Source organism: Montipora capricornis, chromosome 8, assembly GCF_036669925.1.
Source record: "Montipora capricornis isolate CH-2021 chromosome 8, ASM3666992v2, whole genome shotgun sequence".
NCBI lineage: Eukaryota > Metazoa > Cnidaria > Anthozoa > Scleractinia > Acroporidae > Montipora > Montipora capricornis.
In genome coordinates this window covers 12,501,460-12,511,459 of record NC_090890.1, presented here as the reverse complement: position 1 = coordinate 12,511,459, position 10,000 = coordinate 12,501,460, and the positions used below count along the sequence as shown (strand labels likewise).

Below are 10,000 nucleotides of genomic sequence, written 5' to 3'. Positions count from 1 at the left end.
CCGAGAGACTTGAGATGAAGCGCCTTCATAACTTTGTTGTCTAGGTCATTCTACATGACGGCACCTCTATAGCAAAACGCCCTCTTAGCAGCCTCGGTATGGGGCCCGGGCACGAAATGATTAATTGAGGAGTCCCGTGAATTGTACGAATGAATGCCGGAGGTTCGCTCGAACAAATTATTTAAACCATCCGGAAAATGATTATTCCGAATTAAAAACACTTATTTGTGAGCTGCTTCAAGCGTCACCTTTACTCAAGGTTGTCCCACCGTAGGTAGTGAAGTACATCTGCAGATCTTGTGTTAAAATCACGAAAGGCCTTCTCCCGGCTCTATTTTGCAATCTATGGAGTCTGTCACACTGGATTTTACAAATACAACCCCAGACCGCAGAGCAATAATCTAGGTATAGGGAAGCATGGTTTGGCGAGGCACCTCAATTCCCAGATATTCATACGCAGTCCGCCGAGGCATCAACTGCTGATTAGTTACTCTAATACCTGGGTCCTCACCATAAGTCTATAGTGACCTCCTGTAATAATATATTTTCAATTGACTTTTTGCCATTTATTGTGAGCTTATTGGATTGTTACCATTTTTGGACCTCGTTAATATTTTCGTTTAATTTCTCTTCAAGAGTTGCATAGTTATCAGCGGAGAAGGTAAGGGACGTATCACCATCATACATAAGTACAGATGATGGTGATAGCTTGCATTCTTGAAGGTCATCTATATAAATGAGAAACAATAGGGGTCCAAGTACAGATCCTTGTGGGACCCCGCAACTGACAGGAAGGTAGTCCGAAAGAATCTCATTAGCATAAGTACTCTGAAATTGATTGAGAACATTCTCAGGCCGCGAGTCCTTTGTCCATATACTGTATTTGGGTTGTCTTTCAAAAAATACATGACCATTTCCCATAATCCATATCAAGCTTCCTGTCTTCTAAATTAACGATAATAGTAAATTCAGAGCAAATTGCGAATAAACGATAATTGTCAATTCAAGGTAGCGAATGCATTGCCGTAATCAGGTATTTTGCCCGTAGCCATCCAGAATATAAGCTGAGAACGAGAATAAGCTGAGATTTTATTTAAGAAATGGAAAAACCTTTTGCATGCAAGAATGATTTGGCTTTCATATGATAGAACTTGGCATGCATGATGCGTATGCGCTTTAGAGTCAATATCGATTTGTACAAACGTTTATACTGTATACTTTCAATCATCCAATAAAATGGGAATATTAATCATACACCTGATGCAGGGTTTGACTTACATCACCTGGATTCCATTTTATGAACATTTTTGCGGTAAAGTTAATTTCCATATTTTCACTTCCAAACTTGCAAACAGTGCTTAGCTTAAAAAGACGTGAAGAATGTAATTTCGCATGATTCATTTGCCCCAATTAAGAGCTTAATTTTAATAGACGTGTCAGGAGTGGGTTTCAAACCCACGCCTGCATGAGTAGACTGCGACCTGAACGCAGCGCCTTGGACCGCTCGGCCATCCTGACACCTTCGACCTTCTACCGGACTGTGAGTTTGTTTTTCCATGCCAAATGCGCATTTTAGAATTGGGAGTAATGCCATATGGCCCCTTTGTCGTCCAATATCCATGCCATGTCTTTATTAACAACGCCGTCTTGATATTAACTGCCGCAACCGTTGCCCCCGTTTTTTTGTGGTGTTCGCACAGCCCCCGTGGCGGAATTGACTAGCGTGTTGGACTTCTAATTCAAAGGTTGTGGGTTCAAGTCTCATCTGGGGTGATGCTTTTGACTTTAAAGTCAGCTTACGTAAAACTAAGTGACTGGATGTTACATTCACCCAATATTACACCTCTTGTTCTCTCTCCGTGACCATCAAATATGAAGCAAACAACAAGTGGCAAACGAAATATGTCTACTCAGCTTTGATAGTTACCACTACACTGAACTTTGTCTTACGTTGAAATCTGCAATACAGGCTTTACAGGAAAGGCTGATTTCCTGTGAAAGAAAGAATAGGGAAGACGCACGAGCTTTCCTCCGTCTACAAAACGTTCTGTCAGTGCCTGATGTAAACGGCAAGAAAAAGAGAAAACATCATAACAAAGATAAAGCACAAGTCGATGTAAACCATTCCTCCTCATCCAAGGGATAACGCGGGCAAAGGGCACTTAACTTTTTGCCTAAAAATAGAGACATGTGAGACTCTGTAATGTCCCCTTCTCTGATAGAGGAAAGTACTCTAATCTACGTTCCGGATAGTTACTGTAGCGATGCAGGTTGAAATCCGTCGAAATTCAACCTACAGACCATTGCAGAGTTGGTAGGCCGTACGTCGGCATTTTTCCCAACACGCTCCTCCCCAATCGAAAGAGAAGGTGTCAGGATGGCCGAGCGGTCCAAGGCGCTGCGTTCAGGTCGCAGTCTACTCGTGTAGGCGTGGGTTCGAATCCCACTCCTGACACTTCTTTTATGGTGTTTTTTTGTTACTCCGAATCTTGGGAAACTAAATGCTGTACGCTTGATTTAGGTGAGCGCTATGTACAGGTTTGGAAAGAAAATGTCGAAATTAACTTGACCTCAGGTGATCAGAGTCAAATTTGGAATAAGGAAAATAATTAAATTTAACAATGATCAGATGATTTTAAGTATACAGTACACCGATCTTACCCGCACTCCTACTGAGATATGGAGCTTATAAATGCTAAAATAAGCTGTAAATGTAGCACATCAACTCCACTCCGGGACAACACAGCGATTTTTGGCGGATAAATTCTAAATATTTTTCTGCCTTCTATAATCTTCGCATTAGTTCAGCTAGATGTGTGGATAAGGACGTTATATTTAATTCTTCACTCTCATTGGGCAAGGGGTCAAATTGTCCAATAAGAGTGCAAAAGGTATACGTTAAATTACAGTTACTTGCGGCGGTTATCGAAACCGCCTTACTTCAGCACCGTCGGTGACCGTTCTCGGTACTGCTTATAAGTCAAGTATTTGTTCATCTCTCCTACCTGATTAAAGTTTATCGTACATGCACTATCTGCCTGTTTCTGAAATTAAATTTTTTAATTTCACAGAGAGTTTGTTTCATTTGTTAACCTTATTTTGGGGTTGAGAGTTTGCTTTGTGAATTTTTCCCCCTCATCTTATAGACTAACCCTAACTTTTGTCTATGATTCTTCCTCAACTCACCATCTACACACACAACATTTCCCCCAAACTACCTGCTGTCTAGTCAATATTTTAGTTAGTGGAGAGGAAGACTCTCTTGTAAGGAGGATTCTTTTGTCAACACCATTAAGGAAGCCACAAAGGTTGCTAGTGAAACTGCTGCTATTACTTTTAAATAACCGCCCTTTAATTGACTTTTGATCGTCCTTTTCCACACCCCTCATGATAGTAATTATAATAATTTTGCAGCATCTCAGGATGAACAAACCTGAAATGCCCCTCGCCGAAGCATGCCAGTCAAATATTTTTCTTGAACGTTCCGCCAGCGGTTATGCAGCGCGGAGCCCGGCTAGCTCAGTCGGTAGAGCATGAGACTCTTAATCTCAGGGTCGTGGGTTCGAGCCCCACGTTGGGCGGTGCATCTTTTATTTTTTGACTTACTAACGCTCAGTTGTGCCCTTCTTCCGGAAGTCATCAACTTTGCTTTTCGTATAGTAAAAACTTGAGGGAGTCACGGACTTTAGAATATGACTTGAAAAGCAAAAGTTAGAAATCAAACAGACCAAGGGCAACAGATAAGAAGTAATAACGCTTGCAGTCCTTACTCAATTTCCACAAGTATTCGGAGTTTGGTCTGCATTTTTACATTGAAGTTGGACTACGATTGAAAGCTCCTTTGTTTGGTTTGGTTTTCTTGAACTACTAGTCCATTAACGAAGTTTACCTTAGTTTGGTTCGCGCCTCGGAAAAGTCATAACATGAAGCGTTGCGGCTACAAGTAAAAATTTAACTTTTCGGATGTTGAAGCCAACTACTTTAAGAAACTCGTCGGTTGTTTTCACCCACTCTTTGGCGAAATCGTAACGTGCCACAAAGTTACATCACTGAAAGGACCTTCAGTCGAAGGTTTATGATATAAAGGTACAAAAATGGAGGACGATGGCCAGGCAATTGTCACCAGAGCTTAGTATAAGAGAGGTTTCGCTAATAAATTAGTAGCGCCGTGAATTGTATGAACGAATTCCGGAGGTTCGCTTGAACAAATTCTTTAAACCATCTGGACAAAGATTATTCCGAATTAAACACACTTATTTGTGAGCTGCTTCAAGCGTCACAACAACCATCACAACCTTTGCTCAAGGTTGCAGCAAGGTTTGGCGAGGCACCAGGCCGGGGCGGATACGTTTCAAGGCCCCAATGCCTTCAGATTTTTTCGTTTTCAACCTACATACCATTGCAGAGGTGGTAGGCCCTACGTCGGCATTTTTCCAACACGCTCCTTCCCATTCAAAAGAGTAGTTGTCGGGATGGCCGAGCGGTCCAAGGCGCTGCGTTCAGGTCGCAGTCTACTCATGTAGGCGTGGGTTCGAATCCCACTCCTGACACTTCACCTCATTTAAGGTGTTTTTCGTTACTTGGAATCTTGGGAAACTAAATTCTGTACGCTTAATTAAGGTGAGCGCTATGTACAGGTTTGGAAAGAAAATGTCGAAATTAACTTGACCTCAGGTGATCAGAGTCAAATTTGGAATAAGGAGATTAATTAAATTTAGCAATGCTCAGATGATTTTAAGTATACAGTACATCGATCTTACCCGGACTCCTACTGAGATATGGAGGTCTGGCGGCCACTTTCAGATGAAGATAAAGGAACAGTAAGTAAAGACAAATAGAGAGGGAAGGGAGGAAAAAAAGGAACGTCTCACAAAAAATGCCTGAGCCTTCTATGGAAATGATAATAAATTCATGTCGACGATATCTCTTATTCTCGCGTGGAGAAGACCGCTCTAAACAATATAACGTAAACAGAGGTTACAAGCATTTGCTTGAACTGCATAACTCTTTTTATAAACTTAACGTTTCGTATGTTACAACATACATCATGATAAGTGATTATTATTCAGTTACAGATAAATTTAAATTTAAAAATACAAATGAATGGACTGGGAACTAACGAAATTGATTGACGTAAAACGACAAGAAATATGCTAATAATAGAGAATGATAAAGTTTCTCCGGCACTGCAACGTTTTCATAGACGAGTTCACGCTTTTGAGTGCATCATGGGTAAATCAGGGCAAGATGGAGAGAAATTCAAAGGTTTGTAAGAAGTTCAAAACGATGAAAAGTATTCATGATATGCAATTTTGGGTTTTTTATTTTCCAGAACAGAAGATATGCGCTGAAAAGTGCGGCAGAATAAATTTGGAGAGAATGGTTATTGTAGAAATTATTTTATTAAAAAGAGTTTTTGCCATACATTTCCCGTAATTCCAAAGGCACAAAATTACAGAGAATGTATGGAGACAAAAAGAGCAATATTTAGCAATTCCAAAGAACGGATACCAAGTCTAGCTTTACCGTGGACCACGCCATGATATGCCAGCAAGGCGGCCTAATCATACAACGTCATAACGAGATACGTGACCTGGAGGCGGAGCTACTAGATATGGTATCCCATGACGTAGCAATTGAGCCCACCTTACAACCCCTTTAAGGGGAGGAGCTCAACTGAGGACCAAACAAAGCACCAGATGCCCGTCTCGATGTGCACTGCCGTGGATTCTGGGAGAGACAACGGGCCGCCTTTTTTGATATACGGGTATGTCACCCGAATGCGGACTCGTATAAAGAGCTTAGCCCCAAACAGATATATAAATTGCACGAAGATGACTAGAAGCAGAAATATGCATCCAGAATAATAGAAGTCGAGAATGGCACTTTTACGCCCTTGGTTTTCACCACAACAGGAGGTATGTCTCAGGAGTGTCAGTGGTATCATTCCAGACTTGCCGATCTCATCTCTTCAAAGAAGCAGGAGGACTATGCAACAACAATCGCATGGATTCGAACGATAGTGGCCGTTTGGTGCCCTTCGCCATCCTGCGGACTGCCCTAGTTTGTTTGAGGGGAACAAGGTCACGGAGAAGAAAGACAAATATACAGGAGTATGACTTATAGATAGAGAAGGGACTTGCTGGACTGACATAATAATTTATTAACGAGAGTGTTATGCTTTCGCCTGACTGATTTTTCTCTTTGATACATCAGACTTTTTATGTACAATACGTTTTTAGACCAATATGTTTTAGATCATTATTTTAAATTATTATTATTACTATTATTAGTTAGTTTTTTTTTTGATTAGCTTTTTCTTTAGTGATGCATGCTTAATTGTCTTTTTCCAATTTATAAATTATTCACATATTGTAAATAGTTTTCTATCGTGAACATATAATTAGTTTTTAAAATTTGTAAATAATTTCGATATATAGTTATAGTTATAGTCTAGTTCTTCTCAGTTGTGCGCATCAACTTATTTGTTTGGTTTATGAAGGCGAAAGTCTATAAAGTAGCGTCATGTACGATATATTTTGCTTTGAATTTCCCACCATGTTGTCCTGATTACCCATGATTCAATCAAGAGCGTGAAGTCGTCTATTTACAGCTGGCTTTTAAATCATAGTTAAACAGAGACTCTTTAATTTTACAATGCATGTCTCATCGACCAGTAAAATTGTAAAATTAAAGAGTCTCTGTTTATTCGTGATCTAAAGTCAGCCTTAAATGAAAACGTTGAGCCTGCCAGTTTAGGTTCTCGTGCCCTTGGAAATCCCTGTAGCGCAAATGCCTAATGCCTGTGGCGCAAATGCCTAAAATTTAGCAGGAGTAATAACATTAGTTAGCCCCCGTGGCGCAATGGACTAGCGTGTTGGACTTCTAATTCAAAGGTTGTGGGTTCGAGTCCCACCGGGGGTGGTACTTTTGACTTCAAGGTAAACATATTAAAAACTAAGCGACTGGATCTTATGCACATTTACGCAATAATATTGCATCTGCTGCCCTCGCTTCTTGATCATCAAGTACGAAGCAAACAACAAGTGACAAACGAAATATGTAAACTCAGTTCACGGTGATATTTATCACTGCAACTATTTTCACGTTGTAATATGCAATTTAGAGGCACCGCAAAACATTAGAAAAACGACCACGTGATGGCAAAAAATAATAGAACCAACAGACTCTCTTCGTCAGTGCAAAGCAGGCTTTACATGAAAGGCCGATATCATCTGAAATTGAGAACAGGGAAGACGCAAAAGCCTCACTCCGTCTAAACAAAATTCCGTTCTGTCAGTGCCTATCCAGAATTAGCTAAAAAAAACGGAATGAAGTGTACGATTTTGGTTAATAAATCAAAAAAACGTTTTGCATGTAACTTTTCTTTGATTGCACCTGACGTCACTACTGCCATATTAGGAACCTTTAGAAAAGCGGCGCCCGGAAATGAGGTTCTATTTCCGTTTCACGTCGTAGGTTTAGCACGAGGTAGTCTAGCCTTGTTTTGGCGGTGTGTAGAGAACGTGAATAAATTCAAGTCTTTTATCCGTTTTAGTATATTCAAAAGAATACCTTCTCGTGATTTCTTTGAATCGCTTTTGGCATAAGACGCATTTGAATCATCGTATTTAAAAGGACAGCTGTAGACTCAGACTGAAAGAGGCGGCATCTGACGATCAAATGCAAAAATTTAAGTGAGTAAGGTAACTTGACAAAGCTTTTAGCTGTTTTGAATCTTCATTGTTATGAAAATGATGTGTCACTCTAGGCCGATGGAGTGGAGCCAGGAACATGACGTGCTTTTTCTGAGAGAAATATTAACCAGGAATGTGTTTGGAGCAAAAAAGGAAGTCCCGTTCGTGTACTGCCTTGTTTACTCAGCAGCACACAGTCCCTCTAAACCATCGCAAATGATTCTCTGTCTGCAACGGAACACAGCTGGAATCTGTAAAGCATCTGCAAGACAAAGCGGGTCTGCCTTTTCAACTACAAACTCGACTTTGCAAAGAGCTGAATTCATGTTTTCTACTGAGATCCAAAACGTCGTTGTTGTGTTGTCGTTGTTCAAACATCGTACGATTTGACGAGGGAATTTCAGATTGGACAAATCGAAAAACCTGTTCTCAACAGCTGTTGAAACCACAGGCACCCCATGCTCAGTGTGAGCATAGCCTACAAAAATATAAGGTTTTTTATGAGAGTCCTGATAAATAGCTTAAGAAGATGATTATGTGAAAAAAATCTCAACTAAAAAGCCTAAACTTATTGCCATTGTGGATAGCTTCCTTCCTGTGTGGTTATTTTCCAGATCCGACGCAATTTGAGCCATTTTTCAATTTCTGGGTTGTCAACGGCTGTTATAATAAAATCCCAAGACTGGAGCGGTTTGGGTGTAAAGTACAGGTTGCAGGTTGCAGGTTGCAGGTTAGGGTTGCAAGTCATTCTTTTAGCCCAACTGAAACAACCCAAACCTTTACAAAAATGCTAACCTGAAGCTTAAACATAATATTTTTGTGCCTATTGTTAGCATTAGTATAGGTTTGGGTTGTTTCAGCTATGGTGAAACAATGACCTGCAACCTGCAACCTGCAATTTACACCCTCCAAGGCTGGAGACCAAATTCTCACGAGCCACCAATTTGAGTCAAATATTCCTGGATAAAATATTCCTACGGTCACAATTCTTCATCAGAATCAATTGACAAAGATTGAACTTTCATCTCAACCCACCATCAACGCGATAGCAGTCCTGCGAGCAACGTCAGGCGGTGAATAATGCAACAAAACAGCTTTCGAAGGCGATGCTTTATCACAAGAGTGGCCACGGCTTCGACCGTTGATGACAAACTGACCCTTACCGGGGTGACAGACCGTAGTTTGACAACCGCATATTTCTTTATTCCAGTGGGTCTCCCGACATGACTGCATTGTCTCCGTCGTCCAATAATAGTCACGCCTCCCTTGTGTTGACAAAGTTCAAACACATTCGCGAAGCCGGAAAGCATTGAAAGATGCGAGAATGAAACCCGTAGTAAACAAACTTTTGCGCATTCAAGGCACTTTTATTGGTTAATAGGATTTTCTACGTAGTCGGCTGTTCGCGTTATCAAGCCTTCAAGGAATTAACATTAATTATGCAAATAAACTTTGTTCCCATAGTTTGCCAAAAGCAATTAGGATTTAAAGTGCGACCTCAATAATGTTCCTAAAATGGAATCCAGGTGATCAAAGTCAGATCACGCATGAGGTGTCTGATATTAGCAATTATTGGATTATTTTAAGTATACAGTATAATTTAACGATTGTGCAAATTGCTATCGGCAAAAGCGCATAACAATCTCCAAGTTCTACCATATGAAAGCCAATTCACTGGGGCCTGCAAAATATTTTTCAGATCTTAACTAAATTCTCGTGCTTCGTTCTTAGATCATTAAGGAATTTATTATTCCAATTTTTAAGAACGAATAATTTTCATGGTCAAGTATTCGTTCATCTCTCCTACTTCATTAAATTTATCGTACATGCACTATCTGGTTGTTTCTGAAGTTAAAGTTTTTAATTTCACACAGAGTTTGTTTCATTTGTTAACCTTATTTTGGGATTGAGAGTTTGCTTTGTGAATTTCTCCCCCTTATATTTATTTTACAGACTAACCCTAATTTTTTTCTACAATTTTTCCTCAACTCACCATCTACACAGACAAAATTCCCCCCAAACTACCTGCAGCTGACTGGTAAATGTTTTAGTTAGTTGAGAGGAACCCTTCCTTGTAACGAGGATTCTTTTGTCAACACCATTAAAGAAGCCACAAATGTTGCTAGTGAAACTGCTGCCATTACTTTTAAATAACCGCCCTTTAATTGTCTTTTGATCGTCCTTTCCCACACCCATCATGATAGTAATTATAATAATTTTGCAGCATCTCAGGATGATCAAACCCGAAATGTAGCATCTCAGGATGAACAAACCCGAAATGCCGAAGCGTGCCAGTCAAATAT

At 40.2% G+C, this 10,000-nt stretch overlaps 5 non-coding genes across 5 annotated transcripts; 4 read left to right on the top strand and 1 right to left on the bottom strand.

Moving 5' to 3' along the window:
* Positions 1-1,434: 1,434 nt before the first annotated feature.
* On the bottom strand, positions 1,435-1,518 carry Trnal-cag (transfer RNA leucine (anticodon CAG)). Its single transcript has one exon. It is a non-coding gene; the product is annotated as a tRNA-Leu (tRNA).
* An 853-nt stretch (positions 1,519-2,371) lies between these two features.
* On the top strand, positions 2,372-2,455 carry Trnal-cag (transfer RNA leucine (anticodon CAG)). Its single transcript has one exon. It is a non-coding gene; the product is annotated as a tRNA-Leu (tRNA).
* A 1,053-nt stretch (positions 2,456-3,508) lies between these two features.
* Trnak-cuu (transfer RNA lysine (anticodon CUU)) lies at positions 3,509-3,581 on the top strand. The gene has a single exon. It is a non-coding gene; the product is annotated as a tRNA-Lys (tRNA).
* An 885-nt stretch (positions 3,582-4,466) lies between these two features.
* Trnal-cag (transfer RNA leucine (anticodon CAG)) lies at positions 4,467-4,550 on the top strand. Its single transcript has one exon. It is a non-coding gene; the product is annotated as a tRNA-Leu (tRNA).
* Positions 4,551-6,850: 2,300 nt separating this feature from the next.
* Trnar-ucu (transfer RNA arginine (anticodon UCU)) lies at positions 6,851-6,924 on the top strand. The gene has a single exon. It is a non-coding gene; the product is annotated as a tRNA-Arg (tRNA).
* The last annotated feature ends 3,076 nt before the right edge of the window (positions 6,925-10,000 follow it).